Raw genomic sequence first — 21,397 nt, 5'->3', positions numbered from 1 at the left:
GTGTGGACCTGGGACGGATAGCATCAGTATCACAGGGGAACTTGTTAGAGATGCAAATTCTCAGGCCCCACCCCAGCCTAACTGAATTCGAAACCCTGAGAGTGGGGCCTAGAAAACTATGTTTTAACAAGCTCTCCAGGTGATTCTGTTGTACAATCAAGTTTGAGAAGAGCTGCACAGAGTTTTGTGTGCTTTAGAATCATATAGTATGTATTCTTTAGTGTCTGGCCTTTTTTTTTTTTTCTCAGCAAAGTATCTTTGAAATTTATCCCTATTGTTGCATGTATCAGTAATTCCTTTACTTTAAATTGCTGATTAGTATTCCATTGTTTAAATACACAATGTTATCTCTTTGATAGGTTGTTAGCAGAGCTTTCATTAACACAAGTTTACTAAGGGAAATCTTACATTTGTCTAAGGCAAATACATTTGTAGAATCACAAAAATGAAGGAGCAACTTAGGCAAGAGTGAAGGAGGTTGTTGTATCATATGACACAATTTTTTAAAGTTCATTTATTTATTTATTTTGAGAGAGAGAGACCACAAGTGGGTGAGGGGCAGAGAGAGAGAGACAGAATACCGAGCAGGCTCCGCGCTGTCCATGCAGAGGTGGTGCGGGGCTCGAGCTCATGAACCATGAGATCATGAACCGGGCTGAGATCAAGAGCTTACCCGACTGCACCACCCAGGCGCCCCTCATATGACACAATTTCATAAAGTCAGTGCTGTCCTCCCAACCAAGTATCTCCATTCCTTGCTTCCCAATGCTGGAAATTTACTTCATAGGAAGCTAAGACTTTTATTCCACAATAAATACTAAAACATAAAAAGCATGTGTGTACTCCAAAAATTAAAAAAAAAAGGGAAGAAAATAGAGTAAAAGTCATACTGATGTGTTAATGATCTATCCTTTCTTGCCAGTGAAGAGCATGGATGCCAAATATATAGAATGCATGCTATCACTTACTAATCTAAGCCCTTAATAGGCATTACTAATCAATCATGCTACTTTTAAATGTTGATTCCCAATGCAATTTCAGGATCTTTCTCAACAAATTATCTCAGGTCATGCCAACTCTGGCCTAATGTGTGTGTGTGTGTGTGTGTGTGTGAGAGAGAGAGAGAGAGAGAGAGAGAGGGAGAGGGAGAGGGAGAGAGAGAGAGATTGTAATAATGTTTAGAACTGAAGAGGAGAAGACACCATGGAGGAGATATGGCTCAGGAAGAGAACCAAAGTCATATTTTGTTTTCTGTGACCTGTTTTCTTTTGTGTTTACAGTGGAAAGCCCATTAAGTATGGGTGGCCGGGATATAGTAAATTCTTAGTTAACTGAATTTGGGGGAAATCAGCATAACAGCACCAAAGCCAATAATAACAACAACAACTACTAGTTTTACTGAGAGCTATGTATTGGGCCTTATGGTGATTGACTTATGTGCATTGTCTCATTTCATTCTCGGAACCCTGGTAGGCTCGTATTATTCTCTCCATTTTAAACATAAAGGCTTAGAGAAGTGCCCAAATGCACGTGACAGAGCTGAGATTTAAATATAGGCTCTCTCCTGCTTCCGATTCTGTGTCTCCCTCTCTCTCTGCCCCTCCCCCGTTCATGCTCCGTCTCTCTCTGTCTCAAAAAAAAAAAAAATAAATAAATAAATAAATATAGGCTCTCTCGCTCTGTATCCCATGTTCTTTGGAAACCACTATTTCACACCGATTCTGACATAATTGGATTTAAGATGACGTAGAACTCCCTGTTATTCCCAACTCTTGTTAGAACTGTCTGAGTCCACTTTCCTGCCTTAAGAAAAATATAGTGATCATCATTGAAGATCTCAGGGTTGTCATCCTGAGAATGAATGCCGGGCACTGTACTGAGCTCCAGCATATGAACTTGACTTCTAATTTTGGTCATTTACCTCAAAGGGAGGAGTCAGTGTGGGGATTCTATTAGTTGGCTAAAAGTTACGTGCTTCTGACTCTTAGACTTCTGGAATTTGTCCATATACAAAGTGTATGGAAAATACAAAGTTTGGTCTTCTCAGGTTATATCTGCTATTTTTCCCCAATAACTTCATGGTTAAGATTTTATTTCCATAAAAAAAGATGAGATCTTGCCATAAGAGGGTATTATGCTAAGTGAAATAGGTCAGAATGAGAAAGACAAATATCATCTGATTTTACTCCTGTGTGGACTCTAAAAAAAACAAAGCAAATAAACAGAATCAGACTTATAAATACAGAGAACAAACTGATGGTTTGAGGGAAGAGGGGAATGGGCAAAATGGGTGAAGGGGAGAGGAGGATACAGGCCTCTGGTTATGGAATGACTAAGTCACATAAAGAAAAGGCAAGCATAGGGAATATAGCTGATGATCTTGTATGGCGACAGATGGCAGCGACGCTTGAAGTGACCACAGCATAATGTATAAGGATGTTGAAACACTATGTTGTGCACCTGAAACTAACGTGACGTTGTGTGTCCACTGTCCTCAAATAATAAAAAAAAAAGTTAACTTGAAAAAAATGTTATTTCCAACAGACAGAAGCTGGCCTTTTTAAAAGATAAAGCTTAATGTATTGATACCGGCAGGAGAATGTAAACATCGTGTCCGTAGCGACTTTTACATTGGATGCTACATTTTATTTTATTTTTTATTTTTTATTTTTTTAATTTTTTTTTTCAACGTTTTTTATTTATTTTTGGGACAGAGAGAGACAGAGCATGAATGGGGGAGGGGCAGAGAGAGAGGGAGACACAGAATCGGAAACAGGCTCCAGGCTCCGAGCCATCAGCCCAGAGCCTGACGCGGGGCTCGAACTCACGGACCGCGAGATCGTGACCTGGCTGAAGTCGGACGCTTAACCGACTGCGCCACCCAGGCGCCCCTTGGATGCTACATTTTAAAAAATGCAACATAATGAAAGAAGGAAGAGAAAGCCTCACCATCCTTTTCACAGTTAAAGTGCATTACGTGGTGAGGTAGTCTTTCAAAAACAAGTCAGTGTGGGTTCCGTATTGAGCAAAATGCTTCAGTGGCTTTTGTAAAATTGAAAGTAGCACATTCCTAATCTAGTGAAAGTGATCATTCCACAGGGTCTCGTTTTCTTCTGAAATTATGCACATGACCCGTGGCAAGCAACTCCTCCAGGCACGTTTCCACGGAAGCTCAGATACCTTGCATCTCTGTCTTACACCAAAGCTGTACGAACGGCATCCTTGCAGAGTAGAGGTGGTGCCCATATCGCCTCAGCATTAAATGCGATTGGATTCCGATGAGCAAGAACCAGGAGGCTCACACTGCCCATAAGAACAGTGCCAGCCAGTCACTCAGTTGGTGCCACCTCTTAGACACACGTGGGTAAAGCAGACCACTTTTCCTTAGAGGGTAAAGAAACCCGATGACCACCATTTTTTGTTGCTATTTTTGCAGCCCCAGAATGAAAATCGTCCACGAGGAAGGTCAAAAATATCAATATAAACTTCTCTTTTGGGCCCATATAGCCATCAGACAACGTTCTAAGAGATGTTGCGAGTGACAACAGCCAAGGGCTTGTATTCCAGAGTGGCACTATGTTATCTGGAAGAGGACTTCCGGCTTTGTTTTTGTTTTTGCTTTTTTATGGGCAACAGCCGCTATGGCGCCAAACTATGGAGATACTTGGTGATACCGGCCCTAAAGCTGACTTTTTGGAGGATGATGATAGGACACTTCATTGTCTTCACCAAATTCAGATATATTAGTTTCTTGTGGTTGCTGTAACAAATCACCACAAACTTAGTGGCTTCAAACAACACAAATGTATTCTGTTACATTCTGGAGTAAGAAGTCTTAAAATCAAGGTGTCTGTAGGGCTGCGTTCCTTTGGCAGGCTCTAGGGGAGAATCCATTTCCTTGCTTTGTCCAGCTTCTAGAAGCTGCACTCCTTGGCTTATGCCCCCTTCCCTACCTTCGACCTCAGCTTCCATTATCATTTCTCCTTTGTCTGCCTTTGACCCTCATGCATCCCTCTTAAAAGGACTCTTGTATTTAAATGTCTATTTATTTATTTTGAGAGAGAGAGAGAGAGAGAGAGGGAGGGAGAGTGAGAAAGCATACAAGCAGGGGAGGGGCAGAGAGAGAGGGAGAGAGAATCCCAAGCAGGCTCATCACTGTCAGCATAAGAGCCCAACCCAGGGCTCTGTCTCACGAAACCGCAAGATCATGACCTGTGCTGAAATCAAGAGTCAGATGCTTAAAACCAACTGAGCGATCCAGGCACCCCAGGACCCCTGTATTTACATTGAGCCCACCTAAATAATGCAGTATAATCTCCCCATCTCAAGATCTTTAACTTAGTCACGTCTGAAAAAAGTCCTCTGTGCCACGTAAGGTAACATATTCAACGATTCTAGATATTAGGACATGGACAGGCTTACGGAGCCTTATTCTGTCTACCACACCAATCTAGCTGGAACGATAACAATGCTTTGCTTACTTGGTTAGGGTACCTAAGTTCATGAAGCCAATATTGCTGGTCTGATGCTCTTATATAAGTACCACGCTGATGATGATAGACTATGTAATATAATCCTTATAACAACTATTATGAGGTAAGTATTATTACAGTCTCATTTTGAAGATGCAGAAGTGGAGCTCATCGAAGTTAGTAAACGTGCCCCAGTTCACATAGCTAGGAAGTGGTAAAGCCAGAGCTGAAATCCAGGTATAGCTTATTGTAATGCCCTTGAAATTTCTAGTTCTCCACTCTGCCTCATTCATTTTGCCAGGTTTATTTACTTCATTTTTTGGCCACTGTGTGTACCTCAACCTTGACCAGAAATATCACAGCTGGGTTCCTTGGCCACATGTAGCTAGATATGGACAAATTCGTCACCACCAGGACACGAGTAATTCTGGTTAGCTCCAGAAACATTTAGTAAGCATCAGTGTATGCCCCACCCTATGCAAAGTCCATGCCTCACTGATGGTGATGACTCATTTGGGCCATCAGACATATTATCAGAGAATTAGATTGTAGCCATATCATTTCACAGTTATCTCTCAGGATAAAAGAGAGCAGATACCTCTTGAGCACTTCAGTGAAAAGGCCATGCCTTGCCACTGGGAAACTGCCTAGTTTCCTAAGATCTTTTAACTTGGAAACCCATGGCCTCCAGTAGATAAGAGATAGTTTCATGCATTTTTTAACTGTTCGAAGATAGTCCATGAGATAGGCAGTGTCCCTGGGTCTATGGAGTGGGAAGGACAATTGTGGTCTTTAGAAGGCGTAGTCTACAAGTTAGCATGATTACGTTTGAAATGTCTCTTTCTCCGTTTCCTTTAATGATATGTAACTTGATCTTTTCAGGGACAATGGTAGGTCAAACCTAAAGCTGATAGTCATGGTGACATTAACCTGATTGTTTTCTTGGCTAGGAAATACTTTACTCATTTAGATCCCCCTGCTGCTTTTTAAGTATCCCATCTCAGGTTCCCTGACCCCTCCATTTCATACAGGTCACCAGATTCTCTGTTTTTATCTACATTCTAATCTCAAACTGGTTGCTCCTGTGTCCCATTCCCCAATGGGACTCTATTCCTTACCATTTTTTATAATAACTGTGTACAAAGTTATTAAAATATATTGCTTTGTTATTCCTCCTAAGTAGTAACTTCTTATTGAGACAGGGCAGGAAGGAGAGAGGGAAGGAGAGGGAGAGGAAAAGGGCAGAGAAGAGGATGGGGGGGGAGGAGGGAGAGAGAGAGATTTTCAAAGCTCTCACACCTGGAAATTTCCCTATCCCCCCCCCAGGTCTAATCCTCTTCCAGAATTCTTTTTGTCATATAGTCTTGGTCTTTTAAGTACCAAGTAGCCTCAAAAGTTACTTCTTTCCCCATTCATCAAAAGCTACCTAGTCCTATTGATTCTTCAGTTCAGTTTTACACTTTTAGAAACTTTAATATGTGTCAGGCACTGTGCTAGGTTCTAGAGAAACAAACAACATCACACAAACCTCATAACCTGGAGGAGGTTTTAAGTTAAGAAGAAATACATGTGTTAACAGAACATTTTAGCATACTATAATGTGGACAAATGCACACAAAGCTGTGGGAAAACACAGTTCTTGAAGAGCTAACTCTTCATTAAAATCTTTTTAATGTTTTTATTTTATTTTTGAGAGAAAGAGTATGAGCAGGGAAGGGGTAGAGAGAGAGACACACACACACAGAATCTGAAGTGGGTTCCAGGCTCTGAGCTGTCAACACAGAGCCCAATGTGGGGCTCAAACTCACGAGCTGTGAGATCATGACCTGAGCCGAAGTCAGACTCTTAACCGACTGAGCCATCTAGGAGCCCCACTAACTCTTCCTTTTGATGGATGAATAGAAGTTATTTGGGCAAAATAATTGAGAGGCTTCATTTCTTTAATAATGTCTTTCATTTACAGCCTTTTCTCTCTAGGTTCATGGCCCCACCTTGATCCAGACCTAGGTCAACTTAATCTCAGACTGTTTATCAAAATAGTCTCTCAGCCAGTCTTCAAACTACCTTTCCGGTGTCTTAGCTTCCCTGCTATCCATTGGCCCCCTTCCATATTCCAGCTTGTTAATAGATTAATCTTCATAAAATATTTCTTTGTATAAATCATTATTCTTTCCCTACCACCTCCCCAGCTCTGGATTCTTCATTGACTTCCTATTGCTTTCAAGATAAAACCTTGAGTCCTTCATCTGGCATTCAGTGCTCTTCACAATCCAGTCCTCACCTATGGGCTTAGCTTCATCTCCTATAAGTTCCAACACGTAACCTACTCCTTACTCATACTAGATGTGTGTGTAATTTCTCAAGCTTCCAGGTATGTTCTTGCCTCCATAGATCTTGTTCAGAATGACTTCCTCTATCTAATCCCCAGCCAGATGTAAGTTCTACTCTTCCTTCAAGAAGTACCTCAAGCCCCATACCCTCTATAGAACCTACCTGGTCTACCCATCCCTCTGTGGTCACTGCTTTCTCTAGTCATCTAGCATTTGTCATATGCAATCTCCTACTGCCTTATTTTTCACACAAAATCCCAGTCCCTCTCACTGGGCAGTAATCTCCTGAAGACAGAGACTGTATCTTGTGTCCCTTAGTGTCTCTAGTGTTTAAGGAGCTCAAAAGATTTTTATGATGATGGTAATGAATCAGTCATGTAGTACATATATAGGAGACATGTGGAAAAGAACTCTTGGGATCCCTCATTTCACACCCTGTAGGGAGGGACACCCAAATTGCTTACATGAAGGGCCAGGGTGAGAGCTTTCTTGAGGATAAAATTAAGCCAGAGGCATAAGCTTAAATGCTTACAGGGACCAAGGAGGGAACATAATTCGGCTGGAGGTAAGCTAATAGCTAATATTTTATTTAACAAGTCTTTACACAGTGCTTACTGTGTGTTGGGCATTGTTCTAAATGTTTTATAAGTATTAATTCACCTAATTCTCACTACAACCCTACTATTACTACTCCCATTCTATAGATGAGACAATCAAGGCACAAAGAGGTTAAATCATTTTCCAAAGATCACATGATTAGTAAGTGACAGATCTTGAGTTTCAACTCAAGTACTCTACTTGTGTCTCTATTCTTAATCATTGAGAGGTGTTGATTTTCCAAAAGGGACTGATGAGTCCAGTGATGATCTGGAACGAGTATGATAAACCTAAGGACTCTTAAATTTATTGTTATTTTTTAATTTATTTATTTTAAGAGAGAGAGGGGGGCAGGGACAGAGGGAGGGAGAGAATCCCAAGAAGGCTCTGAGCTGTCAGTGCGGAGTCTGACACGGGGCTTGATCTCACAAAGCACGAGATCATGACCTGAGCCAAAATCAAGAGTCAGACAGTGGGGTGCCTGGGTGGGTCAGTCAGTTAAGCATCCTACTTTGGCTCAGGTCATGATCTCATCATCCCTGAGTTTGAGCCCCCATCAGGCTCAGTGCCAACAGTTCAGAGTCTAGAGCCTGCTTCGTATTCTGTGTCTCTCCCTCTCCCTGCCCCTTCCCTGCTCACACTCTGTCTGTTTCTCTCTCTCAAAAATAAAATAAAAAAATAAAAATGTTTACTCAAAAAAAAAAAAAAAGAGTCGGACACTTAACTGACTGAGCCACCCAGGCACCCCTTAAATCTATTTTAAAGAAAATTGTGTGCTAGAATAAACATGTCTGTGGGCCAGGTCAGCCAGGGTGCTAAGCATTTGCAACCCCTGAACTGATTCTAACAACAGGGAAAATTTATCCTTTGTAAGACCACATATATTCCAAGACAGCAAGAAGCATCCTCGATTATGTCCTCTCTACCTTAACATTAGCTCACATGCCTATTATGGGGATTTGTCAAAGAAAAGGAACTATCCGTGTTCACTGTCATCACTTTATATGTTTAGGTTTGCAGATTCAACTTGCAAGAGATTTATGAACCTCTCAAACGAACTAATGACTCCCCTGCATTTGCTCCCATAGCACTTTGTTTATACCTTTACCAAGTTGTTTATCAAATGTCACTCTTTTTCCTATTTGAAATGAAGAATTTTTCACTTTCTCTTAGAACAAAAGACTCCAGACACTTACGGATTTCAACAACTTCTAATGGTTTTAATGTGTGCTGACTTAAGAAACAAAACAGATGAACATAGGGGAAGGGGGGGAAAAAGAGAGGGAGGCAAACCATAAGAGACTCTTAACTGTAGAGAACAAACTGAGGGTTGCTGGAGGGGAAGTAGGTGGGGGGGTGGGCTAGATGGGTGATGGGCATTAAGGAGGGCACTTGTTGGGATGAGCACTGGGGGTTATATGTACGTGTTGAATCACTAAATTCTACTCCTGAAACCAGTATTACTCTATATGTTAACTAGAATTTAAATAAAAATTTGAAGAAAAAAAATAAAACATGTTCAGCAAGTCCCTATCAGCTTCTAACTTTTGCACTCTGCATGCTGACAGCAGGACACCCTCTAGATGTAAATTCAGACTTCTACCAGCCCAGAACTTTAAAAACTGACATAAAGTAATCTGCGTCTTTGAAAACGTTGATAGCTTTATGTTAATGTTTGTTTTGTTTAGGTTTGAAAGGAGAAGTGCAAATATGCAGTACATTTGGAAAATTCCAGAAAGTTTAAAGAAATATAGAAGCAGAAAACTTCAAAATCACAACTCAAATGTACAAGACAGCAACGTTCTTTATTTCCAGACAACTGAAATTCACCTAGCTTTTTAACTTGCATTTCAATTTTCTGCAGTAAACTACAATATATCTTAGGGATTTCTGAGGTTGTTTTTTGAAGTTCATTTCTTTATTTTGGGAGAGACCGAGACAGCACAAGTAGGAGAGGGGCAGAGAGAGACAGGGAGACAGAGAATTCCAAGCAGGTTCCATGCTGTCAGCACAGAGCCCGACACGGGGCTTGAACCCAGGATACCGCGAGATCATGACCTGAGCCAAAACCAAGAGTCGGACGCTTAACCAACTGAGCCACCCAGGAGCCCTAAGTACTTCTGATATTAAGCTCAGTCCTTTATGAAGAATTCAACTGCTTCTTCCTTCTTTCTGGGTGTTCTAATCTCTTTTGGGTGTGAGAACATCAACCCTCTATGCTGACTGACCTCCACTGAGGTGTGCGTAGCTTGTTGAGCCCAGGCTTGTGTACCAGCTCCTCAGTATTCAATGCTGATGTGCTTACTTGTGTACTTCTCTTGGTGTGGGTAACGCACAGTAATGATTTGGGGGTAGGGTGAGTGGAGGAATGGGAAGCCTGGCAGCAATCTCAGGCTAATTGAACCCCCTTTTCAGCTCATACAGATAAACTGTGTTGATGAGACTCAGTCAAGTTCACTGTGGCTGTCCAGTCTGCGTCTTCTGCTACTCTGTTCTTTGTCACTGGGCTATGATAACCCCCTGGCAGTCACACTATTTCTCAGTTCTTGGTAATTTTCCTTGCTCCCTTCAGACACATGGGGATTTTTCAGATGGTCTACAGAGTCCTTGAAAACCGGGGGAGATTCAGGAAAAGATGGCAATATATCATATTCCAGACATGCTATGCTGCCATTTTGACTCCAACACAGCTACTCCACTGTCACGGGGCACAATCTTAGAGGCCGCCTCCTCCAAAAGATGCAGTTGAGAAATGCGGCACATTGAGAATTCTCAAATCGATCTGATATTTGTTTTTAACTTTTCATCCCCGTGTCAGTGGCTTTTGACCTGGGTAGAGGGCATCTGTAATCTCTCAAACCTCTCCAAACATCTAAGAGTACAGAAGGGATTCTTCTTTCTTTTTATGGCTGGAAAACCACTCCTATAGCATTACAAATTCTTCTCTACTAAATGAGTTATGATATAAATCCTGGGTCCACCAGTCTTCGTGAACAGCAAGTTTTTAGAATTGCATAATGTTATTTTTCTCTCTTGGGTGCCTCACTCTAGCAAATCAAAGTTTCTTTGGCTTTCAGACTCTCATCCTAGCTAAGGACTTTACAGTTTTAGTTTGAAACTCAACTGTAAAAATTTTGACTCATTGTTTTGCTGGGTTATTTCTTGTTCTCCCTTCCCTGGGGCAATAAACTTCAGTGCTAGTGTCTAATTTTAGTTGTGGGCTGTACTGCAGGGCAGCAAGGATTATCAAGAAAGAAAACAAGCATCAATTAATGTTTTAAAATGCTGTGCTATAGAAGAAAAGAAAAATCACTTGTAATTTCAAACCCTGGGAAAAACACTAATATTTTAGTTGTCTCTCCCTTTGCTCTTTTTCTATGCCTACAAATATGATATATTTTATGTGTATACAGGATGCAAGGTAGGCTTCTTATTTTTTGACCTATATGATTTATCTTTAGATATTCTTGGTGAAGCTGGTGATCAAGGGCAAATGTTTTGGCTCAGTGATCAACTTCTGGGCATATCTTCCTAAAGCCCTGTAGACCATTCTTTGCCCTCCTGTGGGAGTGGGAATGGATATTTTCCTCCTCATAGCAGTTACTATCTTATGACCCTCACAAATGAACGTCACAGAAATTTGCAAGAACAGAGCTCAAACTACTCTTTCCTCAGGGCCTCTGGTGACCTGTTTCTTCTGGGTCTGTTATTTGCAAGTTCTAGGCTAATGCCAATCTCTCTCTCTCTTGCTCTCTCCTGGGAAAATGTTGGTCTCCAACATGGGTTGTCTGTTGCAGCTGTTCTGCCAGATAGAGGGACAGCGGTGAGGTGTGAATCCCATAAATGGAGGAGGGAATGGCAGAGGGAGGAAGAATGTCAGGGTGATCCTATGTTCCAGCTTGCAGTCTGCTTTTTGATATTTTTATGTTCTTGGGAAGAACAAAATAAAAAAAAATTTAAAGGCACATCTCACAGGGAGAATTTCTTTCCTGCCCGAATCCTTCCCTAGGTCTACAAAGGAGATGGATGGCTCCCTCGTCAGCATAACTATGGTCTTATTATAACAAAGACCATTCGTTTGTCCCCTTCTCAACTTGGATTACATTTCAAAGCTTTTTCATTAGCTTGACACCGAATGGCATCCCTGAGCTATCCTTTCTTTTTTCATAGTCATATAGTAAGCATTTTCTTGTGTGATAATTTTTAAAAACATATTTTTAAACATCAGCATATCACCTCTTTATGTTTTTGCACAATAGTGCATTTAATTATTCCTCTAATGCTTAATATTTAGACTGTGTCTCTGTTTCAGCATTGTAAAACTGACAAGGGTCATCTGGCATATTAAGTTTTGTGCACACATCTAATTATTTCCCTAGGATGGTGTCTTTAGAAGTGGAATTAGAGGCTAAAAGATACAACTTGTTTTCTTACTGAAATGTTTTAAAGTAAAAAGTAATTATGAGTTTAAATTATAAAAGCAAAATATACCAGGTGCTAAAAAAACAAAGAAGTATACAACATAGGAAATGTAAGTCATTTCTGCTTTCTCACCCCTCAGAGATCGTAATTTTTATTAGGTTAATGTCTATTTTTAATAAGAACAATTATAATGGTCCTTTTAGCGTTGTCCATTGCTGTCCCCAAAGATCCGTCCTTTTAATTCCCACTAGCAGTTGATAAAAGTGCCGATCTCACTGCATACTCATCAACCTTAAGTATTCTTGTTTATTAATATTCACATTTGATGAACAAATTGATATTGAGTGCTTTTTTACATTAATGCTGATTTTGTATATATGTATATATAATTTATACATATTATAAACATTTTATTCACTCTTGTAATTAAAACTTTTCAAGTGCTGGGGTGCCTGGGTGGCTCAGTCAGTTAAGCATCAGATTCTGGGTTTCAGCTCAGGTCATGACCTCACAGGTTTGTGGGTTGGAGCCCCATGTTGGGCTCTGCGTGGACAGTGAGGAGCCTGCTTGGGATTCTCTCTTTCTCTCCCTCTCTCTCTGCCCCTCCTGACGCTCATGCTGTCTCTGTCTGTCTCAAAATAAAGAAATAAAAAAATCTTTTGAAGTGTTTTTACTTAGGGTTTTTACATTTTTATGTAGTCACATTTATCAACCTTTTCCTTTCTGATTTATTTTTTTTTATATTTAAAAGGCCTTCGCTTTTCCCATGAGCAGATAAATATTCACCCATATTTTCTCACAGTCACTTAAGGTTTAAAAGTTTTTTTTAATGTAATTTAAATCATGATATATTTCAAGCATAAGAGAAGTATATAAATTTAATATAACAAGCACCCATTAATCAAACATTCCGATTTAACAGATGCTAACAGTTTGCCATATTTACTTAAGTTTTTTTTCATAAAAAATACAGCTACAGCTGTAGCTAAAGACCTATTTCCATCCCTTTCCCTACCTATGCTAAAATTTGTGTATGTAATTTACCTGCATGTTTCTATATTATTTATTTATGTTTACAACCATATGCATCATGAAGTATTGTTTTGCGAGTTTTAAAATTTTTACCTAAGTAGAATCCTTTCCAACTGACTTTTGTCATTCAATATTATACTTTCAGGATTTATCCTGATGGATGTCCATAATTTCGAGTTTATACATTTTTACTACTTTATCACATACAATTGGATGAATTGGAGTGCTCTTTGTGAATTGTCTGTTCATATCACTTGTTCATTTTTTATTGTGTTGTTGGCTTTCTGTGAATTCTGGATTGTTGGAATTATTTATTCTTGACTCAAATCCCTGTGTGCTATATATGTAGCAACATCACATCATCAGGGAAATACAAATCAAAACCACAATGAGATACCACCTCACATGGGTCAGAATGGCTAAAATTAACAGCTCAGGAAACAACAGATGTTGGTGAGGATATGGAGAAAGGGGAACCCTTTTACACTGCTGGTGGGAATGCCAACTGGTACAACCACTCTGCAAAACAGTGTGGAGGTTCCTCAAAAAATTCAAAATAGAACTACCTATGATCCAGCAATTGCACTACTAGGAATTTATCCAAAGGATACAAAAATGCTAATTCAAAGGGGCATAGCGTGTGCTCCAATGTTTATAGCAGTGCTCTCAGCAATAGCCAAATTATGAAAAGAGCCCAAATACCCATTAACTGATGAACGGATAAAGAAGATATGGTATATGTATATAATGGAATACTACTTGAAGATGAAAAAGAAAGAAATCTTGCCATTTGCAACAACATGGATAAAACTAGAGGGTATTATGCTAAGCGAAATAAGTCAGTCAGAGAAAGACAGATATATGATTGCACTCATTTGTGGAATTTGAGAAACTCAACAGATGAACATCGGGGAAGGGAAGGAAAATAAGATAAAAACAGGGAGACAAACCAGAAGAGACTCTTAAATACAGAGAACAAACAGAGGGTTTATGGAGGGTAGGTGTTTGGGAGATGTGCTAAAGGGGTGATGGGCATTAAGGAAGGCAGTTTTGGGGATGAGCACTGGGTATTATATGTATGACATGAATCACTGGGTTCTCCTGAAGACAAGACTACACTCTATGTTAACTAACTTGAATTTAAATAAAATATAAAATAAAATAAAATAAAATAAAATAAAACAAAATAAAATAAAATAAAATTCTATCCTCAAGTAAAAAAAAAGCAAATACCTGTTCCAAGTCTATGACTTGTCTTTTTAGTTTATGACATTTTATGATGTACACAAGTTTTTAATTTTAATGTTGTACATTTATCAACTATTGCCTTTATGACTTATATTATTTTGTCTTATTAAAAAATTGTATCCTAATTCAATGATGTGAAAATATTCCATGCTCTAAAAATTTTTAAGTTTCTATTGTCAAATTTAGGTATTTGATTCACATGGAATTATTATTCTATGTGATGTGGGGTAGGGTTTTCATGTTCTTTTTCCAAATAAATAGCAAACTGCCACGGCACTATTTATTGACTAGTACATTTTGCCCACACGGAGTAATCATGCTATCTCTATCATATATCATGTTGCCATATAAATATCGGTCTTTTTCTGGGCTTTCTATTCTGTTCCATTGTTATATTTGTTGAGCCCTGATTCAACAGCCACTGTTAATTACTATAGCTTTATGATGAATCTCAATATCTGGTAGGGAAAGTTTTCCCTTTTTTTAAATCATTCTTTGACACTTTCTTGATTATTTTTTGATCTTTCATGTCTCCTAGTGAATTCCAGGGTCAGTTTGTCCCTTTCTGTGAAATGCCCTTTTAGAACTTAAATTGGAATTCCCTCGAATTTATTGATTAACTTGGAAACAATTGTGACCTTTCAAATATTTTTTCCTGATCAACAAGCATGATACAAATCCCTATATTGGTCATCTCTTACAGCACTGTCATTTGTGAGTGATCACAGCTGTGGCTCTTTGTATTCAATTGTGCACTTTATTTTCCTTGTCTCTTTGCACCAGCTAGGAGCTCTACTATATGCTTAATAAAAGTAACAATAGTGTCATTCTTGTCACTTTCTCAACTTTAAAAGAAATACTGTATTTTGAATACTTTCCCAGTAAGTAAGGTGTCTGCTGTTGGTTTGGGGGTTGATAGCTTTTTTTTTTTTAATGTTTATTTATTTTTGAGAGAGAGAAAGTGCAACGGGTTGGTTGGGGTGGGACAAAGGATCTGAAGTGGGCTCTGTTCTGAGAGCAGAGAGCCCAATGCCCATGCAGGGCTCAAACTCATGAACTGCGAGATCATGATCTGAGTGCAAGGTGGACAGTTAACCAACTGAGCCACCCAGGCACCCCAGGCGTTGATAGCTTTTAACCTGATAAAGATCCCAAATCTTTGTAGTTTGCTAAAAGTTATTTCATTCTTGAGTAGGCTTTGGATTTTCTCCAAAAAAATTCGTAGCCACAATATGATAAGATTTCCCCCTTTAATCTGTTAAAACAATGATTTGTAGTAATAAATATGTTAATATTAAAAGACCTTTGTATTACGTCTCAGCTTTTTGGCTAAAATCAAGTGTAGTATCTGTTCTTATCAGCTTAAAAGATCTTTGCATTCCTAGGTTAAGCCACGCATGGTCATCATGTGTTTTTTTAATGCATGTTTGATTTTTCTACTATTTTATTCAGAATTTTGCAATTATATATAAATGAGATTAACCTATGATATTTTCCTTGTATTTTTTGAGTTGGGATTTTGTATTAAGTATTTGTGTTTGCCTCAAAAAGTGAGCTTTACCTATTTATTATTTTATTCACTCATTCACTGATTCCCAGTTGAGCATTTGGATTACTTGGGGTAATTTTTGTTTTTTGATTTTTGTTTGTTTATAAAATAATGCTCAGGGTTTTTTGGCCCATACCAAATAAATCAGAATCTCTCGAGGTGGATCCAAGCATCAATATTTTAAAATGCTCCCCAGGTGACTATAATGTAAAGCCAGGTTAGAGAACCACTGCTCTAGAACAGTTTGTGTAGGATAGAGCTTGTCTGTTCTTCAAGAGCATAAGAAAGAAAATATTTGTTCTGTGAAATTTGGGTAGAATTTGTCTGTGAAATTGTCTGGTCTGGTGATTTTGTATGTAGATTCTAAAATGTTTATTCAGTTTCTTTATTGGTTATATAGATATATTCAAGGTTTTTTTCTGTTATTTCTTAAGCCAGTTTTAGTAATTATTTCTTAGAAAATTCATTTCTTATGTTTTCAGATTTATTGGCATGAAGTTGGTCATGATATTTCCATATGAATTTTTAGTCTCCTCAGTATCTCTAATTATATCCCTGCTTTTCATTCCTTATATTTTTAACATGCTTTTTCTTTCTTTTTTTATAAATATATTCACTATGTGGTTTCCATATTTTACTAGTCTTTTCAAAAGACCAGGATTTGGTTTGTTGATGCTCTGTATTATTTTCTATCTCATTAATTTCCTTTGTATTATGATTTTATTTTTTCTAATTTTCTTAGGTTTGCTCTTCATTTTCTAACTTCTTCCAATTTTTAATGCTTAATATTTTCTAAGGCCTACTTCTCAGCCTATAAATGTATTAGTTATGTACTGCTGTATCTGCATCTCTTGAGTTAACTATTCATGTTTTCATTGGTTTTAAATTTTAAATTTTTTCAAATTCCCATTACAATGTTTTCTTTGAACTATTCATATATATATACACATATGAACTCATCTCTTTCTCTCTCCTATATATATACATATACATATATATATATATATATATATATGCCCTCTTTTTTTAATGCTTTCTATGGGTATTGCATTGTGGTCATAGAAACTGTTCTGTGTGATATCTGCTTTTTTGTATGTTTGGGTTTTTTTGTTTTGTATTTTGGTATTTATAGAGCTGAGGCTCAATCTAGTCATGTTCACTGTTTATATATTACTCAACAAACTTGAGAAGACTATATTTTCTGATGGCTTTGTGTGAGGTAATATATATGTCACTTGGACCAAATTCTTGTTAATTGTGTAGTTCAATTTTTTTTGTAGCCTTACTATTTTTGTCTCCTTGATTGATCAGTTATTGAGAGCGCAATATTAAAATATCCCATTATAATTGTGGATTTGTCCATTTTTCTTTCCACTTCCATCAATTTTTTCTTCTTATTTATTTGAGACTATGTTTTTTGGTTCATGAAACTTAATGATTTTTTTATATTCTAGTCAACTGATCATTTTGCTATTATGTAACTAATACTTTTTATACCTTTTAATGCTATTTACTTTTTTGTAAGTTTTTCTTTTAATTCCAGTTGACAGTATTATATTAGTTTCAAGTATAAATATAGTGATTCAACGATTCCATACCCCACCTAGTACTCATCACAACAAGTGCATTCCTTAATCCCCATCATCTATTTAACCCATCCCTGCCTACCCCTCCACCCTGGTAACCATCAGTTTGTTCTCTATAGTTAAGAGTCTGTTTCTTGGTTTCTCTCTCTCTCTACCTCTTTTTCCCTTTATTCATTTGTTTTGCTTCTTAAATTCCACATATGAATGAAATCATTTTGTATTTGTCTTTTTCTGATAGACTTATTTCACTTAGCATTGTACTCCCTGGCTCCTTCCATGTTGTTGCAAATGGCAAGATTTCATTCTTTTTTATAGCTGAATAATATTCCATTGCATATAATATGACTTCTTTTTTGTCCATTCATCAATCAATAGAAACATGTGCTGCTTCCATATCTTGGCTATTGTAAAAAATGCTGCTGTGAACATAGGGGTGCATGTATCCCTTTGAATTAGTGTTTTTGTATTCCTTGGGTAAATACCCCATAGTGTGATTAGTGGTCTAGGGTGGTTCTATTTGAGGAACCTCCATACTGTTTTCCATAGAGGCGGCACCAGTTTGCATGCCTGCTGACAGTGCACAAGTGTCCCCTTTTCTCCACATATTTTCCAGCTCTTGTTGTGTCTTGTGTTGTTGATTTTAGTCATTCTGACAGGTGTGAGGTGATTTCTCATTGTAGTTTTGATTTGCATTTCCCTTAAGTGATGATGAACATCTTTTCATGTCTGTTGGCCATCTGGATGTCTTCTTTGGAGAAATGTCTGTTCATGTCTTCTGCCCATTTTTAATTGGATTATTTGGGTTTTGGGTATTGAGTTTTATCAGTTCTTTATATATTTTGGATACTAGCTCTTTATCAGATATGTCATTTGCAAATATCATCTCCAGTTCCATAGGTTGCTTATTAGTTTTGTTGATTGCTGGGATAAAGAGTCTGGTACTCTTTATCTCCCCTTCTGTTCTGAATGACAGCCTTGCTGGATAGAGTATTCTTGGCTGCAGATTCTTCCCATTCAGCACTTTGAATATATCATGCCACTGCCTCTGGCTTGCTAAGTTTCTGCTGAAAAGTCTCCTGCTAGACTTATGGGTTTTCCATTGTAAGTTACTGTCTTCTTCTGTCTTGCTGCTTTTAAGATTTTTTATCACTGTATTTTGCAAATTTAATGACAATATATCTTGGTGCTTGCCTGCTTTTGTTGATTTTGATGGGAGTTCTCTGTGGCTTCTAGATTTGGACATCTGTGTCCGTCCCCAGACAAGGCATGTTTACAGATACTATTTCTTCAAGTAAATAACCTGCCCCCTTTTCTCTCTCTTCCTCTTTTGGGACTCCTATAATATGAATGTTTTTATGGTTGATAGAGTCACTGAGTTTCCTAAGTCTATTCTTGTTCTGTGTAACTATTTTTTCTCTTTTGTTCAGCTTGATTACTCTCCATTACTCTGTTTTCTATGTCACTAATTTGTTCCTCTGCTTTTTCCAGCCTGCTGTTCATTTCATTTAGCTTTTTTCTCATTTTGTTCATTGAACCCTTTATCTCTGCTATGTTATTCCTTACCTCTCTGTTAAGGGTCTCACTCATGTCTTCCACTCTTTTTTTCAAGTCCAGGGAGTACCCTCATGATCACTGCTTTAAATATTCCATCAGACATGTTACTTATATCTGTTTTGCTCAGATCTCTGGTGATGGCCTTCTCCTGTTCTTTCATTTTGGATAAACTTCATTTTCTCCTCATTTTGTCTGTCTCTGGGTGTCTGTTTCTGTGTGTTTACAAAGCAAGCTATGTCTTCAGCTCTTGAAAGTAGTGATTTTATCAAGAGGAGATCATGGACTGCCCTGCAGGGTGGTGTCCCCTGTTCACCAGCACCTGGCACTTCAGAAGAGTATCCTATGTGTGCTGCTTATGCCTTGCTATTGTATCTGAGTCACTTTTCCTTTCAGTGCAGTTGTCTGCACTTACTCTCTGCGAGCTATGGGCTGTGCTTGCTCTGTGTGGTGTCAATGGGGCTCAGACAGGCCAGCTGTGAGTAGACATGCCCCTAGGGAACTTGGGAGTGGGGCAGCAGTGTTAGCACAATTTGCACTGGGCGGCTAGTCCTATACCAGATCCACTGAAGCACTGCAGTGGCTGGGGGCTGCACACAGGAGTGGCCAGGGGCATGAGGCTGGGCCCGGTGCAAGATAGCAACTGGGTGGGATGTGCATAAGGCTTTAAAATAATTTGTACTGAGTCCAGGACCGAGGCTAGCAGGCTTGGAGGGGGTGACTTCTCAGAAAAACTTGAGGACACAGTGCACTGCTAGCAGGTTAGAGAGCGTCTGTGTAGAGCTGCCTTCTCCAGGTGGCTCTGTGTTTATGCCGCGGCATGGGGGAGGAAAATGGCACCTGTCGGCTCCCTCATTTTCAGAGAAGTCCCACAACTTGTTCTGAAATCAGTATGAACAGATCTGTTTCCTGTTTTCCCCCTGGTGTTGTGTAAACTGCCTTTTTTATGTTGCCTCTCCATGCGGGGTGGCAACCCAGCTATCACTCATCTTCCTGGCTTGTCCAGTGGCGAGTCAGCTGATGTTGAAAGCTGCAGGCCCCAAGTACCACTGGTTTTACAAACTTGCAGAATTCAGCCACTCTGGTTTTTAAAGCCAGACTTTATGGGGATAAGTCTTTCCTGTGTGAGCTCCCTGATACGAGGGCCCATTTTTCTGCCTTCTGCACATGAAGCTCTCTCCCTCCTAGGGGCAACCTCCCTTCACCTTTCTGACCTTCCTAACCTTCTGGATGCAGCTTCTTCTTTATATTTAGTTGTGGAGTTCTGGTCTTCATATTTCTCTCAAGTTTATTGACCTGGATAGGGATGATATCTATTGTAAACATGGACAGAGTGAGCTCAGCATCCTCCTACTCCATCATCTTCCCAAGCTCCTCCAATGCTGTTTACTTTCAAGTTAACTTTGCTGATATACACAGAGGTGACCCATGTTTGATTTTGTGAGTCATCTATTTTTATCCATCCTTGACATTCAGTCATTTTATTGCCCAAAGTTTTAGGCAGGCCTCTTGTAAATAACATATAGCTGACTTAAAAAAAAATTCCTTTTTATGAGTATCTGTCTTTCAACCTGATAGTTTAGTCAATTAATATTTATTGTGATTACTGATATACTTGAATTTATGTTTGCCATCTTATTTTACCTTTTCTATTTACCATGTTTTAATTTGGTCTTTTCCATTTCATGTCTTCTATTGGATTGCTTAAATTTTCTTCATTCTCAAAGACTTTTGATAGTCAGCTTGTGAGCTTATTGCCTACTTCTCCTTGCTTCTGTCACCTACTACCTCCGCTTTCTTTGAGAGTACAAGCATGAATTCAAAAACAATTCTTGTTTTTATTTTGTCACTGAAATTGGTGCATCATTTTGCTAGAAGTCGAAGTCTGTAATTAATATTTCGAATCCACTTGTAATTATTCTTGGTGGATGGTACAAACTAAGAAACCTATTTTTTTTTTTAATTTTCCAAATTGCCAACCGACCGTTCCAGCATCAGCATTGAAAAGTTCCTTTTTCCTCATTGATTTGACATGGTGCTTTGTCATATACTCCATTTTTCTATAGATTAAGATCTATTTCTGAGACATTTATAATGTCGTATAGATATGTATGTCTATTCTTGTATTTATATCTTATTGTCCTAATTATTAGAGTTTTAGAATATACATTAATGCCAGGTGATTTAACAGCCTCTTCATTACTCATCCTTTGCAAAATTTTATTGACTATTTTTATGTTTATTTTTCCTGATGAATTTTGAAAACTCTTTGTAAATTTAAAAGAAAAATATATTTCAAGTTTTGCTGTGGGATAATTAATTTCTTTCTAAGTCATCTTATCATGTGTGAATATATTCTCATATGTACTTCAGTAAGGTCACACATTTGTTATATATATTCTGAATTCATGTTTATTACTACTCATTTTTGATTACTATTTTCTAGGTTAAAAATAACTTAAGCAAAGTAAGATATTCACATAGCATAGCACATTAACAGTACAGAAAAATGTACAATGGAAGTATATCTTCCTCATAATATCATATCTCTAGTCCCCCAGTATGATTTTAGAATGCATTTGTCTACGAATAATGGAATGTCCTACTAAT

At 38.3% G+C, this 21,397-nt stretch overlaps 1 pseudogene; it reads left to right on the top strand.

Annotated features, from left to right (window-relative positions):
• Window positions 1-15,410: 15,410 nt before the first annotated feature.
• Window positions 15,411-15,538, top strand: LOC131503359 (U2 spliceosomal RNA; annotated as a pseudogene).
• Window positions 15,539-21,397: the final 5,859 nt, after the last annotated feature.

Source organism: Neofelis nebulosa, chromosome X, assembly GCF_028018385.1.
Source record: "Neofelis nebulosa isolate mNeoNeb1 chromosome X, mNeoNeb1.pri, whole genome shotgun sequence".
NCBI classification, from domain to species: Eukaryota; Metazoa; Chordata; class Mammalia; order Carnivora; family Felidae; genus Neofelis; species Neofelis nebulosa.
Note: the sequence above shows the minus strand (reverse complement) of the source record. Positions and strands in the feature narration are given on the sequence as shown.